Source organism: Pseudorca crassidens, chromosome 3 (genome assembly GCF_039906515.1).
Source record: "Pseudorca crassidens isolate mPseCra1 chromosome 3, mPseCra1.hap1, whole genome shotgun sequence".
In the NCBI taxonomy this organism is placed as follows: domain Eukaryota; kingdom Metazoa; phylum Chordata; class Mammalia; order Artiodactyla; family Delphinidae; genus Pseudorca; species Pseudorca crassidens.
In genome coordinates, this window is record NC_090298.1 from 92476788 (window position 1) to 92493976 (window position 17189).

At 39.7% G+C, this 17189-nt stretch overlaps 1 long non-coding RNA gene across 1 annotated transcript in view; it reads left to right on the plus strand.

The window, feature by feature from the left end:
* The first annotated feature begins 78 nt into the window (after positions 1 to 78).
* LOC137220771 (uncharacterized) overlaps positions 79 to 17189 on the plus strand; it is a 256549-nt gene continuing 239438 nt past the window's right edge. The window contains exon 1 of the long non-coding RNA XR_010941789.1: positions 79 to 305. This is a non-coding gene — a long non-coding RNA (uncharacterized lncRNA). The remainder of the gene's footprint in view (positions 306 to 17189) is intronic.

The window sequence follows — 17189 nt, forward strand, 5'->3', positions numbered from 1 at the left end:
GCCGCCGCGTCCCGGCGAGACGCCGCCGTGCGGCCGGAGGGCGAAGTGCCCATTGATGGGCCGAGGGGCGGGGCTGCCCGGGGAAAAGAGTTCTGAGGAGCGCGAGTTCGCTGAGCGCGGGGGCGTCGGGCGGGAAGCTTTTTCCGCGCGGGAAGCGCGTTTTTCCAGTGTGGATACCCAACCACCCCTCCACCCGGTGTCAAGAGCACACGGTCAGCGCTGAGCTGCGGGTGTAGCCCAAAAGACTTGAGACCTCGTGTTCTGGGAGAGGACAGACAGAGCTCACCGTCTCCAGCTGAGGAAGAGTAAGGTCATTAATTCCAGAAATATTTATTGAGTACTTACTGTGCTTCACGCTGTTCTAAATGCCTGAGAATCCGATATGAATGAGGCAGAGTTCCTCTCTTACGTTCTAGTTGGGTGAGAAAGACACTAAACAGGTAACGTGGACACTGTTAAGTCCAGATAGTGTAAGGGCCAAGGAAACAAAGGAGGGGAAAATGTGATAGAGCCGTGCTGTCCGGTAGGAATCTCGTGTGAGCCACGAATGTCATTTTAAAATTTTAGAAATGCCACATTAAAAAGGAACAAGTTAAATTAAGAGGAACTCAACATGTTGTAAGTATAACCATTTCAACATGTGGTCACTATAAAATTATTAGTGATATACCTTACATTCTTATATGCCTACTAGGTTTTGAAAATCCAGTGTGTATTTTATTTTACTTTTTTAAGATTTATTTATTTATTTATGGCTGTGTTGGGTCTTCGTTACTGTGCAGGGCTTTTCTCTAGTTGCGGCGAGCGGGGGGCCACTCTTCATCGCGGTGCGCGGGCCTCTCACTGTCGCGGCCTCTCTTGTTGCGGAGCACAGGCTCCAGACGCGCAGGCTCAGTAGTTGTGGCTCACGGGCCTAGTTGCTTCGCGGCATGTGGGATCTTCCCAGACCAGGGCTCGAACCCGTGTCCCCTGCATTGGCAGGCAGATTCTCATCCACTGCGCCACCAGGGAAGCCCTCAGTGTGTATTTTATGCTTCCAGTACATTTCAGTTCAGACTAGTCACCTTTCAGTTGCTCAGAAGCTAGACCTTGGCCAGCGTGACTGGAGCCGCGTGTGGAGCGCAAGGCGGCGTCCGAGGCAGCGGAAGAGACAGGCAAGAGCGAATCATGTAGGGCTTTGTACCTGGGGTAAGGAGTTGGGATTTTATGCTGGAAGTTTAGAATTGATTATTACCACCGAAAGACAGCAGAGGTAGTTAATTACTTTCTTGCTGATAACCATAACTCCTTGAAGGGATAAAGACTGCGGTGATTAGGACTGTGTGTTAGCACCTGGGTCTCCTGGCACCTGTGAGTCCTATAGAGACTCACCCAGAGAGACCACATCCCAGCACCTTGCTTTGTTTCTTTGAAGCTTATTGCAGAAAGAAAGAGAGGGAGGCAGGGGAAGAAAGGGAGGGAGGGAGGAAGGAAGGAAGGAAGGTAAAGAAAAAGAAAGAGGGAGGGAGGAAAGAGACAGAGAGGGAGGGAGGAAAGAAATGAAAAAAAGAGAGAGAGAAAGAGGAAATAAAGGAAAGGAAGGAAGGAAGAAGAAAAGAAAAAGAAAATTCAAGCCCATAGCCCAGTGATCATCACCCAAGGACTGGCCTCAATGATAACATCACTGTTGGGACAATAGGGACAGTGACCATACAGAAGTAAATGTGTATGATAATAAGCAGGTAGATAACTCTAAGTCCTTCATCAGGAATTCTCTGTAACATCTGGGGAGAGAAAGGTTGGGGAAGGGGAATGACACCTCAAAGAGTGTCATTTGAATACACTGAAGGGTACCGTTTGAGGATTATAACAAACTTCAGTCTTGCCTTCTTGCTAGGGAAAGTCAGGGAGAGGAAATTTCCTTGGGCTTGAGCAGCCAGCAGACCTAGGTTTCGATCCAGCTCTTTGACGCTTGTGCTTTTGGGTATATGACCACCTCTGTAAGCCCGGGTTCCTATTTTACATGATAATACCTTTACCTATGTACCACATAGGTTAGTTTAAAGAATTAAGGAAGGTTTGTTGAATTATCTCACACTGTGTTGTACATAGTGACACCCAATTAATGACTCTCACGAGCTAGACTCTCCTTGTTGACTGCCACCCCAGGTATGGAAACTTCTTGGGTTGAGTTCTTAAGGAAGGGGGAACTATGCTGCCGTTTTTCTTTGAATGGCTTGACATTTTGTTCCCACCCCATTCTTTCCTATCTGCCCCTTGTAACTCGTCCCTAAACTCTGGATGGTTCAAGAACAGATAGAGGGGAGGCATTTGTTTCAATTATTGGATAATGTTGGTGTTAGGAAATTAATTCTAAATTCTTCATCTTCCTGTCTGCTTTGACCTCACGTAGCCTGGGAAGGAAAATTCAGTAATTCAGCCAACACAAGCAGAAAGGACGTGAGAAAAGGGGGATATTTTCTACCCTGTTGGAGCAGAGGCGTTACGGAAAGATGTACAAACGACATACAGTGTTAGTGCAAGCATGGAACAGACCCGGTTTCCTTGTTCTGTATGGTAGGCAGACTAATGGTCCCTCAAAGGTGTCCACACCCTAATCCCCAGAACCTGTGAATGTGTTCCATTACATAGTAAAAAAGGGGCTTTGCAGATATGATTAACGTGAGGGACCATGAGATGAGGAGATAAAAAACGAAGAGGAAAAGTGGGGAGTCAGAGATGTGTCAGAAGAGAAGGCAGGAATGGAACTCAACCTCCCATTGTTAGCTGTGAAGATGGAGGGGGAAGATCCTTGAAGCCAAAGAATACAGACAGCCTCTAGAAGCTGGGAATGGCCCTCAGCTGACAGACAGCAAGGAAACAGAAACTTCATTTCTGCAGCTGCATGGAACTGAATTCTGCCAACCACCTGAATGTACGTGGAAGCAGATTCTCCCCTGGAGTCTCCAGAAAAGAACACAGCCCTACTGATGCCTTGATTTTAGCCCAGTGAGACTCGTGACAGAATTCCAACCTACAGAGCTGTGATAATAAATTTGTGTTGTTTTAAGCTGCTAAATTTGTGTTAATTTGTTATGGCAGCAAGAAAATAATGCACCCTGTAAGGGGTGGAGAGTGAGAAGTGGGCTGTTTTTCTTACCCCACTCCTTGTGCCATTCCAGTTTCTCATCAGGAGCATAAGTAAGCTTTTGCATATAAGCGGTGCACATTTCATTTTAAAGTGCTTAATCCATATGGGGTTGACATTCTGTTTATGTTGAGTGTTAGGGATCTGATTTAATATGCAATAGATATTAAATAATTTGAATACTTTTTATAATTTAGAAGCATTTGTAGATTTTCTTTGGATTTTCCCTTTAAACAATCATATCATCTGTGGAAGCTTTCTTTCTACTTATACTTTGTGATCATGCACACATGTGTGTGTGTGAATGCTGAGACTAAGACATCTAGGGCAATGTTGAATAGAGTGATAATAGACATCCTTGTCTTGTTCACGGCTTTAAAGGAATGCTCTTAAAGTTTCAGCATGTATGTATGACGTGTATAACATTTTAATGCATTTCTTGTTTATTGGGTTAGGGAAGTGCCCTATTTTTAGTTTGCTAGTAGTTTTTTTTTTTTTAATCATGAGTGAATGTTGAATTTTATTAAATGTTTTTTTCCTGCCTCTATTGAGATGAACATAGGGTTTTTTCCTGCAATGTGTTTATGAGGTGAATTGCATTAATACATTTTCTAAGGTTGAACCAATCTTACATTTCTGGAAGAAACCAAACTTGTCATTTCAAAAAATATTCTGTTTAGAATTTATGTTTACGGACAAGAGGGGACTGTGATTATCTTTCTCATACTGTCTTTGATAGTTTTGATATTAGAATTATACAGATATCTACTTAATATTAGTAATTTGTTTATGAAAATCAGATGTTCTATGCAAAAATATTAATTGAGAGCCTATTGCCCTCTGTTTTAAATGGTAAAATTATAATGAGTTACTTGTTAACCCAAACCAATTTCCTAAAATGTAACTAAAATATAGTAAACAAACCTCAATTAAATAACAAACTATAACATTAGGCTGTAAATGTCTATAACTTTGCTTCCTGATCACCAAACAATATAGTTGTTAACAAATAGTTGCTTTGTCAGCAGTAACATATTCTCTTTCATTGTTACTGCTTTTCTGCTTGGTTTGCTTCTTTTTCATTAATCTTTAACATTTCCTCAGCTTTTTTGGTTCTTATAATACAAAACTAGGGGAAAAAAGGGTAATATGAAATATGAAAGGCACTATGGAAATGTGACAGAGAATGATTCACACTGAGGATGATACTTTAGTGCTTCTTTTATCACTACTGGCATCTATGTGAATATCCCCTTCATTGATATTCAGTGTGTTTTTTGATTTCCTGACACATGATGCTGAGAACATATTGCCAGTTGTGTTTGTAATGTAACTCAGGGCATTTCCCACACCTTTGTTGTTGTTGTTGTTTTTGTTGTTGTTACTGGTAAAAATGTATTGAGTTTTGGGTCCTAAATATATTATTTCCTATATACGCTGTTGAAATGTTGTTTTGAATGATACATATGTTATATGATGTTGGAGTATTAAATACAAGAGTTAATTTATTGGGAAAACATTAATCAGGGAAATGTTCTGAGGAGTATGCCTATACTAGCTTTATAAAATTAGTTGGAGAACTTTTCCTCTTCTCTGAAAAATTTAATGTCAGAATTAAAAAACAAACCTCGCTTTTAGAACTTTCTCGATCTAGTATTTTCTTTGTAGGAAGATTTTAAACTACTGAATTAATTTCTTTAATGGTTGTAGAAGCATTCAGGTTTTTTCTTTAGGCAGTTTTGGTAAGTTATCCTTCTGAGGAATGCATCCATTGTGCCGTTTTATCCATTGTGTGTTTTGAAATTTGTTGGTCCAGGAAGCACAGAGAGTCCCAAACAAGATCAGCCTAAAGAGGATCACACCAAGACACATTTTAATTAGAATGGAAAAAAGTGGGCTCCCCTGGTGGCGCAGTGGTTGAGAGTCCGCCTGTCGATACAGGGGATGCGGGTTCGTGCCCCGGTCTGGGAAGATCCCACGTGCCGCGGAGCGGCTGGGCCCGTGAGCCATGGCCGCTGAGCCTGTGCGTCCGGAGCCTGTGCTCCGCAACGGGAGAGGCCACAGCAGTGAGAGGCCTGCGTACCGCAAAAAAAAAAAAAAAAAAAAAAAAAGGAAAGTTAAAGAGAGGATATTAAAAGTAGCAATGGAAAAGCAACAAGTTTCCTAGAAGGGAACTCACCTAGGGCTACCAGCTGACTTTTCAGCAGAAACTCTGCAGGCTAGAAGGGAGTGGCACGATATATTTAAAGTGATGAAAGGGAAAAGCCTACAACTAAGAGTACTCTACCCAGCAGAGCTTACATTCAGATTTGATGGGGACATGAAAAGTTTTATGGACAAGCAAAAGCTAAAAGTGTTCAGCACCACCAAACCAGCTTTATAAGAAATGATGAAGGGACTTCTCTAACGGAAAAACAAAAGGCCACTACTAGAAATGTGAAAATTACAATAGGAGAAAGCTCACTGGTAAAGGCAAATATACAGTAAACATAGTTAATCAACTCTGTTGATTACAAAGCAGTAGGAAAGTTAAAGTACAAGTAGTAAAATCATCTATATCTACAGTGAGTAGTTAAGGGATATACAAAACAAAAAGTTGTAAGATATCATGTCAAAAACATTAATTGTAGGGGGAAGGGAGCAAAAAATGCAGTCAGCCCCTTGATGTGTGTTAGATTAGAAGCCTACCCCTCAGGTCAGAGCTATCAAAGTATGCAAATAGGCCTCTTTTCTGGAAAGACTGGGCAGGTTTCAGTCTGCTGGTTCTGTGCTGGGCCTGGGGGGTTAGCCATTGTGAGTCTGTGGGAGCCCTTTATGAACTATCTTTTAGATCCCTATGGCCTTGTAGGTCTTACGGATGCAAGCCCCACTGGTCTTGCGGGCACCTGTCTCTCAGGTGGAGGTCTTAAAAGTTGGGGCACCAGATTGGGGGTGTCTAAGTCCCTCACTCCTTAGGAAGAAGCTGGGAGTAGTGAGTTCCCTCCCAGTTGGGCGTTGCTGCACCAGGGGTGGGGTTTATGGCGAGATTGTTTCTCAGCTTCTCCTACTTATCTTGATGTGGGTTTTTTCTCATTTGCCCATTGAGTAGGAGTCAGGTAGTTTCTGGATTTCCTTCAGAGGGAGTTGTTTCGTATGTAGCTGTTGATTCCATGTGTCTGTGGCAGGATGAGCTTAGGAGCCTCTTGCATTGCTATCTTGAGCCAGATCCTGTACTGAGTTTCTAATGTCAGTTATTAGAAATTATTTTTCTAGCATTTCTCTTTGGTTCTTTTTCAAAGATGTAGGTTACTTGTGATATCTTTTGTTCCTTTGTTAGGTACCCCCTTTTATTTCTCAAAAAGTATATTCGAGATTTATATTTAAATATAAACACACTCATTTAGATATTCTCAAGGTCAAAAATTGGCATTGTCTTAACTGTTTCCACTCACTGTCACATGTTGTTTTCTTATAGGTTTATGTTTTGTTTTTAAACTGTAAGCATATGTTCTTTGGAAACTAAGTTGTGATAATCATTTGGGTGTGTTCCTCTAGAAAAGATTTATGTATGGTGTTGCTAGGCATTTGGGGCACTTGATACCCTGGGAGCACTGTCAGACTGTCTCATCCATTCCACGAAGAATAGGCTGTGCTCTCTCCTGCATGAGGGAGGGCTGGTGTTAGTCACTTTCAAGGGAAACGTTTCCCCCATTTTGTCCTTCTTAATAATAAGTGGGTTAATTATCTCCACTATTTCTCTCTGTAGGGTGATTCACTCCCACCCCCGCACCGTACCTAATTCACTTACTGGGGGTGTTACCTTTCAGGGGTCACAACTTTATGCACAGGTCATTAGTTCTACTTTCCACTTGTTCAGGCCTGATGTCCTAACTCCCAACTGGCCCTATGACGCCTAAGCCGCAAGCCACCAGGGATAGGTAGGTAGATGTCCCAGGCAAATGCCAGCTCCAGAACTTACTTTGGGTTCATGCTATCTCTTATGTGTGGCCCCTGAGGACTTCCCTTATTTTTCAACCAACTCAGCCATGCATTTAGAAAGATATTTTAAAATATTTTATCCAGCATTTTAAATTAATCTGAATTAGGGGATTTCTCTGCATGCCTCCTGCCACATTGCAGGCACAAAACCCAGTTTGAGTTTCTTCATCAATTTGTTCCTTGAAAAGCGGTCCAGCTTAAGAGCGTTGGAAGGCTTATCACTAAGCCTGTTTTTCTACTAACAAGCTATCTGTAAAGGTAATAATTCTTCCCTAAATAATTTATAATTTAGAACAATTCTCACAGAGTCTCTTTATTAAAGTAACTTGGTTAAATTGTTTGGGAACTTCACAAAATTATTCTGAAGTTCATTTGGAATAAGAAACTGATGAGAATAGCCAGAAAAATTTAGAAAAAGTAGAGTAATGGTGGAGGACTAACTCCTTACTTAACACTAAATGTTAAACAAATATTCTAAACTTAAATATTAAAACATTCTCAACTTTATAAGGTAATTAACTCAGCGTGGTATTGACACAGGCACTCACTGTCAATGGAATGGAAGATATAACTGGTAACAGTTCGTGCTGTATGTTACATCTTAATGTGTCTTAAAGCAAGCATCACAAATCAGCAGAGAAGGAAGGGCTTTGACCCACACCTGTCACTGGCAAGAGGGATTTGTCATTTTGGAAAAAATAAGAATATTACTTGATATAAATCAAAATAAGGCCTGTGTAGTTTAAGGAATTAAATGGAACAAAAAATCAACTAATAGAAAGGCTAAGTGAAAACATTTGTTTGATTGTACAAAGGATTTCCTAAACTTAACAATCAGCGGCAGTTTTTGGAAGAAACTGGTTACAAGGAATGGTGATGTAGTAGAGAGACTTTCCTATTTTTGGCCATGAGAAAGTATTACCTTTCAAATTAATAAATTATCTTTATTTAAAAAAATAAATAAATGGAAGGAGTAAAACACTAATTGATAATCTTGATTTGGCAAAATTTAAAACTTCTTTATCTTCAGTAATTAAAGGGAAATTCCATGTATCTACAGGCCAAATTCTTATAATAGGTATAATCTAACAAATATAATGCTTAATAATAAAATATTCCTGTTAATCTTTTGAATGCTGAGAACACCGTGGGACCTAAACCAAAAAGAGAAATTTCACAAAAGAGAAACATGAGTTCTGAAATATATCAAGAAGTATTAATACCTTAAGGGATTCTATGAAAAATATTTTTGTAACACTACTCATTTGCATAAATACAAACCCCTAAATTTCCAGTTTGGTTTTCTGATATTCATATATATATTTAAAAAAAATAAATTTATTTATTTATTTATTTTTGACTACGTTGGGTCTTTGTTGCTGCCCGCGGGTTTTCTCTGGTTGCATCGAGTGGGGGCTGCTCTTTGTTGCGGTGCACGGGCTTCTCACTGCGGTGGCTTCTTTTGTTGCGGAGCACAGGCTCTAGGTGCGTGGGCTTAAGTAGTTGCAGCACGCGGGCTCAGTAGTTGTGGCTCCTGGGCTCTAGAGCGCAGGCTCGGTAGCTGTGGAGCACGGGCTTAGTTACTCCACGGCATGTGGACCAGGGCTTGAACCCCTGTCCCCTGCATTGGCAGGTGGATTCTGGAAGTCCTATTTATTTATTTATTTATTACTAAAAGCTCGGCAGGCCTATGTTTAAAGAGGCTTTGTCTCTTTCTTTCATTTTGTTCTTCTTATGTGGTGTGATTGGGCTTAAATTTTTTTCTTCCAGATTTATTATTATTAATTTACTAATCATTATACTTATTGTGTTCGTATATAAATGATGTGTTTGAATAAGATGGGGTTCGTCTTAACTTAGTTACCAGAGACTTTATGTGCAATCTCTTCTGCATCACCATTTTAGAGATCTTACAGAAGTACTGACTTGTCAATGACAGTGATACTGCAAAGAAACTGCTAAGTGAATGCTAATTCAGGAAATTCCTTACAAGTCTGATATTAGTACAAGCAGGAAACCACCAGGTGGCAGTACAAGCCAAGCACAAAACCTGCACTATAATTTATAGAGGCATATTCTCAGTTACACTTTAATTGGAATGAAATTAGCAATCGAATATCCACATTTGAGTAGAATCACCCACTTCCCTAGGTGCTTTTTAAACCTGGTTTTATACTAGTTTTTCAGAGGTGATGCTTGATTTTTTTTTTTTTTTTAAATATCTGGTCAAGTTGCATGGGAAAGACCTGTTTTAATATGCTACTTTGAGTAATCCAAAAGAACATCTTATGTATTCCAGTCCAGACAAAAATGAAACATCTTTCAGTGGTAAGATTCCTGTGCTGCAGAACTATATGTCCTAAGCCAATCAGGAAAATAAAGCTGGTGCTTTTAGTCAGGAGCCAACCTGCCAGGAAATATACATAGCAATTGGAGTTGAATTATTAATAGATACTTCTTTTGTGGGTTAGACAGCTCAATGTCTCAGTTTTTTTTTTTAAGTCAGGTATGACTTGATTGCAGCGCTTAGTCACTTTCTGGAAATAAATAGTTGCTAGATAAAAATAAGATTTTTTATTTTTATAACTAAATATATGTGGCATGTGTTTCATATCCATAGATTTCCAGGAGTATTCTTAGGAACATCTGTTTCCATATTAGTAACTTTTCTATTTGGTGGTGCTAGAGTCTTTCTTTGGGGGAGCAGACAGCATTGGAAAATCTTCTGTGAGACTGGTGCTCCTGTGAGGCACAGCATAGCTCCAACAGCACAAACCCCCAAACGTGGGTTTCTAATGAGTGGCTTTAATTGTATTTTTTTAAATTTAATTTGATTTATTTATTATTATTATTTTTAACATCTTTATTGGAGTATAATTGCTTTACAGTGGAGTGTTATATTTATTAATTTTTATACAGCAGGTTCTTATTAGTTATCTATGTTATACATATTAGAGTATACATGTCAGTCCTAATCTCCCAATGCATCCCCCCACCCCACCCCACTTTCCCCCCTTGGGGTCCATATGTTTGTTCTCTACATCTGTGTCTCTCTTTCTGCCTTGCAGACTGGTTCATCTGTACCATTTTTATAGATTCCACATATATGTGTTAATATACGATATTTGTTTTTCTCTTTCTGACTTACTTCACTCTGTATGACAGTCTCTAGGTACATCCACATCTCTACAAATGACCCAATTTCGTTCCTTTATATGGCTGAGTAATATTCCATTGTATATATGTACCACATCCTTTATCCATTGATCTGTCAATGGGCATTTCGGTTGATTCCATGACCTGACTATTGTAAATAGTGCTGCAATGAACAATGGGGTGCATGTGTATTTCCTTTTTTTTAAAATAAATTTATTTATTTATTTATTTTTGGCTGCATTGGGTCTTCGTTGCTGGGTGCGGCCTTTTCTCTAGTTGTGGTCAGCAGGTGGTACTCATTGTTGTGGTGCATGGGCTTCTCATTGCAGTGGCTTCTCTTGTTGCAGAGTATGTGCTCTAGGCACGCAGCCTCCAGTAGTTGTGGCATGTGGGCTCAGTAGTTGTGGCACACAGGCTTAGTTGCTCTGTGGCATGTGGATCTTCCAGAACCAGGGCTCGAACCCATGTCCCCTGCATTGGCAGGCGGATTCTTAACCATTGCGCCACCAGGGAACTCCGCATGTACCTTTTTGAATTATGGTTTTCTCTGGGTATATGCCCAGTAGTGGGATTGCAGGGTCATATGGTAATTTTAGTTTTAGTTTTTTAAGGAGCCTCCATACTGTTCTCCATAATGGCTTTATCAATTTACATTCCCAACAACAGTACAAGAGGGTTTCCTTTTCTTCACACCCTCTCCAGCATTTGTTGTTTGTAGATTTTCTGATGATGCCCATTCTAACTGGTGTGAGGTGATACCTCATGGTAGTTTTGATTTGCATTTCTCTGATAATTAGTGATGTTGAGGAGCTTTTCATGTGCTTCTTGGCCATCTGTATGTTTTCTTTTGAGAAATGTCTATTTAGGTCTTCTGCCCATTTTTGGATTGGGTTGTTTGTTTTTTTTAATATTGAGCTGCATGAGCTGTTTATATATTTGGGAGATTAGTCCTTTGTCCGTTGATTCATTTGCAAATATTTTCTCCCATTCTGAGTGTTGTCTTTTTGTCTTGTCTATGGTTTCCTATACTGTGCAAAAGCTTTTAAGTTTCATTAGGTGCCATTTGTTTATTTTTGTTTTTATTTCCATTACTCTAGGAGGTGGATCAAAAAAGATCTTGCTGTGATTTATGTCAAAGAATGTTCTTCCTATGTTTTCCTCTAAGAGTTTTATAGGGTCCGGTCTTAACATTTCGGTCTCTAATCCATTTTGAATTTATTTTTGTGTATGGTGTTCTAATTTCATTCTTTTACATGTAGCTGTGCAGTTTTCCCAGCACCACTTATTGAAGAGGCTGTCTTTTCTCCATTGTATATTCTTGCCTCCTTTATCAAAAATAGGGTGACCATATGTGTGTGAGTTTATCTCTGGGCTTTCTATCCTGATCCATTGATCTGTATTTCTGTATTTGGCCAAGACCATATTGTCTTGATTACTGTAACTTTGTAGTATAATCTGAAGTCAGGGAGTCTGATTCTTCCAGCTCCGATTTTTTTCCCTGAAGATTGCTTTGGCTATTTGGGGTCTTTTTTGTCTCCATACAAATTTTAAGACTTTTTGTTCTAGTTCTGTAAAAAATGCCATTGGTAGTTTGATAGGGATTGCATTGAATATGTAGATTGCTTTGGGTAGTATAGTCATTTTCACAATATTGAGTCTTCCAATCCAAGAACATGGTATATCTCTCCATCTGTTTGTGTCGTCTTTGATTTCTTTCATCAGTGTCTTATAGTTTTCTGAGTACAGGTCTTTTGTCTCTCTAGGTAGGTTTATTCCTAGGTATTTTTTTTCTTTTTGTTGCAATGGTGAATGGGATTGCTTCCTTAATTCCTCTTTCTAATATTTCATTGTTAGTGTATAGGAATGCAAGAGATTTCTGTGCATTAATCTTTTATCCTGCAACTTTACCAGATTCATTGATTAGCTCTAGTAGTTTTCTGGTGGCATATTTAGGATTATCTATATATAGTATCATGTCATCTACAGACAGTGACAGTTTTACTTCTTCTTTTCCAATTTGGATTCCTTTTATTTCTTTTTCTTCTCTTATTGCTGTGGCTAGGACTTCCAAAACTATGTTGAATAATAGTGGCAAGAGTGGACATCCTTATCTTGTTCCTGATCTTAGAGGAAATGCTTTCAGTTTTTCACCATTGAGAATCATGTTTGCTGTGGATTTGTCATATTTGGCCTTTATTATGTTGAGGTAGTTTCCCTCTATGTCCACTTTCTGTAGAGTTTTTGTCATAAATGGGTGTTGAATTTTGTCATAAGTTTTTTATGTATTTATTTAGATGATCATATGGTTTTTATTCTTCAATTCATTAATATGGTGTATCACGTTGATTGATTGGCATATATTTAAGAATCCTTGCATCCCTGGGATAATCCCAGTTGATCATGGTGTATGATCCTTTTAATGTGCTGTTGGATTCTGTTTGCTAGTATATTGTTGAGGATTTTTGCATCTATGTTCATCAGTGATATTCGTCTGTAATTTTCTTTTTTTGTCGTATCTTTGTCTGGTTTTGGTATCAGGGTGTTTGTGGCCTCATATAATGAGTCTGGGAGCGTTCCTTCCTCTGCAGTTATTTGGAAGAGTTTGAGAAGGATGGGTGTTAGCTCTTCTATAAATGTTTGATAGAATTCACTTGTGAAACCATCTGCTCCTGGACTTTTGTTTGCTGGAAGATTTTTAATCACAGTTTCAATTTCAGTGCTTGTGATTGGTCTGTCCATATTTTCTGTTTCTTCAGTCTTGGAAGGTTACACCTTTCTAAGAATTTGTCCATTTCTTCCAGGTTGTCCATTTTATGGGCATAGAGTTGCTTGTAGTAGTCTCTTATGATGCTTTGTATTTCTGTGGTGTCTGTTGTAACTTCTCCTTTTTCATTTCTAATAATATTGATTTGAGTCCTCTCCCTCTTTTTCTTGATGAGTCTGGCTAATGATTTATCAATTTTGTTTATCTTCTCAAAGAACCAGCTTTTAGTTTTATTGATCTTTGCCATAATTTTCTTTGTTTCTATTTCATTTATTTCTGCTCTGATCTTTATGGTTTCTTTCCTTCTACTAACTTTGGGTTTTGTTTGTTCTTCTTTCTCTAGTTCCTTTAGGTGTAAGGTTAGATTGTTTATTTGAGATTTTTCTTGTTTCTTGAGGTAGGATTGTATTGCTATAAACTTCCCTCTTAGCACTGCTTTTGCTGTATCCCATAGGTTTTGGATCATTGTGTTTTTGTTGTCATTTGTCTCTAGGTGTTTTTTGATTTCCTCTTTGATTTCTTCAGTGATCTCTTGGCTGTTTAGTAACGTATTGTTTAGCCTCCATGCGTTTGTGTTTTTACAATTTTTTCCCTGTAATTGATATCTAATCTCATAGTGTTGTGGTCAGAAAAGATGCCTGATATGATTTCAATTTTCTTAAATTTAGCGAGGCTTTATTTGTCATCCAAGATGTGATCTATCCTGGAGAATGTTCCATGTGCATTTGAGAAGAAAGTGTAATCTGCTGTTTGGGGATGGTATGTCCTATAAATATCAATTAAATCTATCAGGTCTATTGTGTTATTTAAAGCTTGTGTTTCCTTAATAATTTTCTCTCTGGATGATCTGTCCATATGTGTAAATCCATTGGTGTAAGCTTGTGTTCCCTTATAATTTTCTCTGTGGATGATCTGTCCATTGGTGTAAGTCCCTCACTATTATTGTGTTACTGTTGATTTCCTCTTTTAGAGCTGTTAGTGTTTGCCTTATGTATTGAGGTGCTCCTATGTTGGGTGCATATATATTTATAACTGTTATAACTTCCTTTTGGATTGATCCCTTGATCATTATGTAGTGTCCTTCCTTGTCTCTTGTAACATTCTTTATTGTAAAGCCTATTTTATCTGATATGAGTATTGCTACTCCAGCTTTCTTTTGATTTACATTTGCCTGGAATACCTTTTTCCATACCCTCACCTTCAGTCTGTATGTGTCCCTAGGTCTGAAGTGGGTCTCTTGTAGACAGCATATATATGGGTCTTATTTTTGTATCCATTCAATGAGCCTGTGTCTTTTGGTTGGAGCATTTTAATCCATTCATGTTTAAGGTAATTATCAATATGTATGTTCCTATTACCATTTTCTTAATTGTTATCAGTTTGTTTTTGTAGGTTCTTTTCTTCTCTTGTGTTTCCCACTGAGAGAAGTTCCTTTAGCATTTGCTGTAGAGCTGGTTTGGTGGTGCTGAATTCTCTTAGTTTTTGCTTGTCTGTAAAACTTTTCATTTCTCCATCAAATCTTAATGAGATCCTTGCCAGGTAGAGTAATCTTGGTTATAGGTTCTTGGCTTTCATCACTTTAAATATATTGTGCCACTCCCTTCTGGCTTGTAGAGTTTCTGCTGAGAAATCAGCTGTTAACCTTATGGGAGTTCCCTTGTATGTTATTTGTCGTTTTTCCCTTGTTGCTTTTAATAATTTTTTTTGTCTTTAATTTTTGTCAGTTTGATTACTACATGTCTCGATGTGTTTCTCCTTGGGTTTCTCCTGCCTGGGACTCTCTGCGTTTCCTGGATTTGGGTGGCTATTTCCTTTCCCATGTTAGGGAAGTTTTCAACTATAATCTCTTCAAATATTTTCTTGGGTCCTTTCCCTCTCTTCTCCTTCTGGGACCCCTATAATGCAAATGTTGGTGCATTTAATGTTGTCCCAGAGGTCTCTTAGGCTGTCTTCATTTCTTTTCATTCTTTTTTCTTTATTCTCTGCCACGGCAGTGAATTCCACCATTCTGTCTTCCAGGTCACTTATCCGTTCTTCTGCCTCAGTTATTCTGCTATTGATTCCTTCTAGTGTATTTTTCATTTCAGTTATTGTATTGTTCATCTGTTTGTTTGTTCTTTAGTTTTTCTAGGTGTTTGTTCTTTAATTCTTCTATGTCTTTTTTAAACATTTCTTGCATCTTCTCGATCTTTGCCTCCATTCTTTTTCTGAGGTCCTGGATCATCTTCCCTATCATTATTCTGAATTCTTTTTCTGGAAAGTTGCCTATCTCCACTTCGTTTAGTTGTTTTTCTGTGTTTTTATTTTGTTCCTTTATCTGGTACATAATTCTCTGCCTTTTCCTTTTGTTTATCTTTCTGTGAATGTGATTTTTATTCCACAGGCTACAGGATTGTAGTTCTTGGTTCTGCTGTCTGCCCTCTGGTGGATGAGGCTATCTAAGAGGCTTGTGCAGGCTTCCTGGTGGGAGCGAGTGGTGGTGGGTAGAGCTGGGTGTTGTTCTTTTGGGCAGAGCTCAGTAATACTTTAATCTGCTTGTCTGCTGATGGGTGGGGCTGAGTTCCCTCCTTGTTGGTTGTTTGGCCTGTTACCCAGCACTGGAGCCTACAGGCTCTTTGGTGGGATTAATGGCAGACTCTGGGAGGGGTCACACCAAGAAGTGCTTCCCAGAACTTCTGCTGCCAGTGTCTTTGTCCCCGAGGTGAGCCACAGCTGCCCCCTGTCTCTGCAGGAGACCCTCCAACACTAGCAGGTAGGTCTGGTTCAGTCTCTTTGTGGGGTCACTGCACCTTTCCCCTGGGTCCCGATGCACACAGTACTTTGTATGTGTCCTCCAAGAGTGGAGTCTTTGTTACCCTTAGTCCTGTCGAAGTCCTGCTATCAAACCCCACCAGCCTTCAAAGTCTAATTCTCTGGGAATTCCTTCTCCTGTTGCCGGAAACCCTAGGTTGGGAAGCCTGATGTGGGGCTCAGAACCTTCACTCTTGTGGGTGGACTTCTGTGGTATATTTGTTCTCCAGTTTGTGAGTCACCCACCCAGCGGTTATGGGATTTGATTTTACTGTGATGGCGCCCCTCCTATTGTGTCATTGCGGCTTCTCCTTTGTCTTTGGATGTAGGGTATCTTTTTGGTGAGTTCCAGTGTCTTCCTGTCGATGATTGTTCAGCATTTAGTTGTGATTCCGGCGCTCTCGCAAGAGGGAGTGAGTGCACGTCCTTGTACTCCACCATCTTGTTAGAAAATTTTTAGAAGACGTCCACTTTACAACCTAGAATAGTAGCTATGTTTCTCGCCTCCTCCCCACCGCCACGCCATGGGGAGAGGGCAGGTGGGTGGACTGGCGACACTGTGTGCTGGCGGCTTGTGGCTCCCTTGCCCCAAGCTCGGCTGGCTGCCCCGTCCTGCTCTGCTCTGCCCTGCTGCCGTCGCCACCACTGCTGCAGTTGCTTTAGCTGTATTAATGTTAATATTTGTTTTAGTCACTGAAAGAGAATTCCAAGTTGCTCCATTAGAGATCTGAAGTCTCTCAGCTGAATAAATTAAATCCCTGAGTACTGAGGCAACTTGAAATTGACCACACAGAACCTCTGTCAGGAATCTGTGAGACAACATGGCGAGCCCAAAAAGGGCTGAAAGATGGGAGAAGTTTGAGGATTCTGATCCTTCAAACTTTTAAAAAGGGGAAGAAGTAATTTCAATAAACTCTGGTCTATAACGATGAACGTGGTCTCAATTCTGTAATGTACTAACAAATAAGTGATTGGTGCGTCCTTAAAAGCAGCATCACATATTCATGAGGAGCCAGAATGGGTTTAACACCCATCACAGCAAGATTTCTTTTTTTTAATGCTTTTTTAAAAAAATACTTATTTATTATTTAGGTTGCACCCGGTCTTAGGTGCGGCACATGGGATCTTCATTGCAGCATGTTTAGTTGTGGCATGAGGGATCTTTAATTGTGGCATGCAGGCTCTTAGTTGTGGCATGTGGGCTCTTAGTTGCATCATGTGGACTTTTTAGTTGCGCCATGTGGACTTTTTAGTTGCGCCATGCGAACTCTTAGTTGAGGCATGCATGTGTGATCTAGTTTCCCGACCAGGGATCAAACCCGGGCCTCCTGCACTGGAAGCATGGAGTCTTACCCATTGGACAATAAGGGAAGG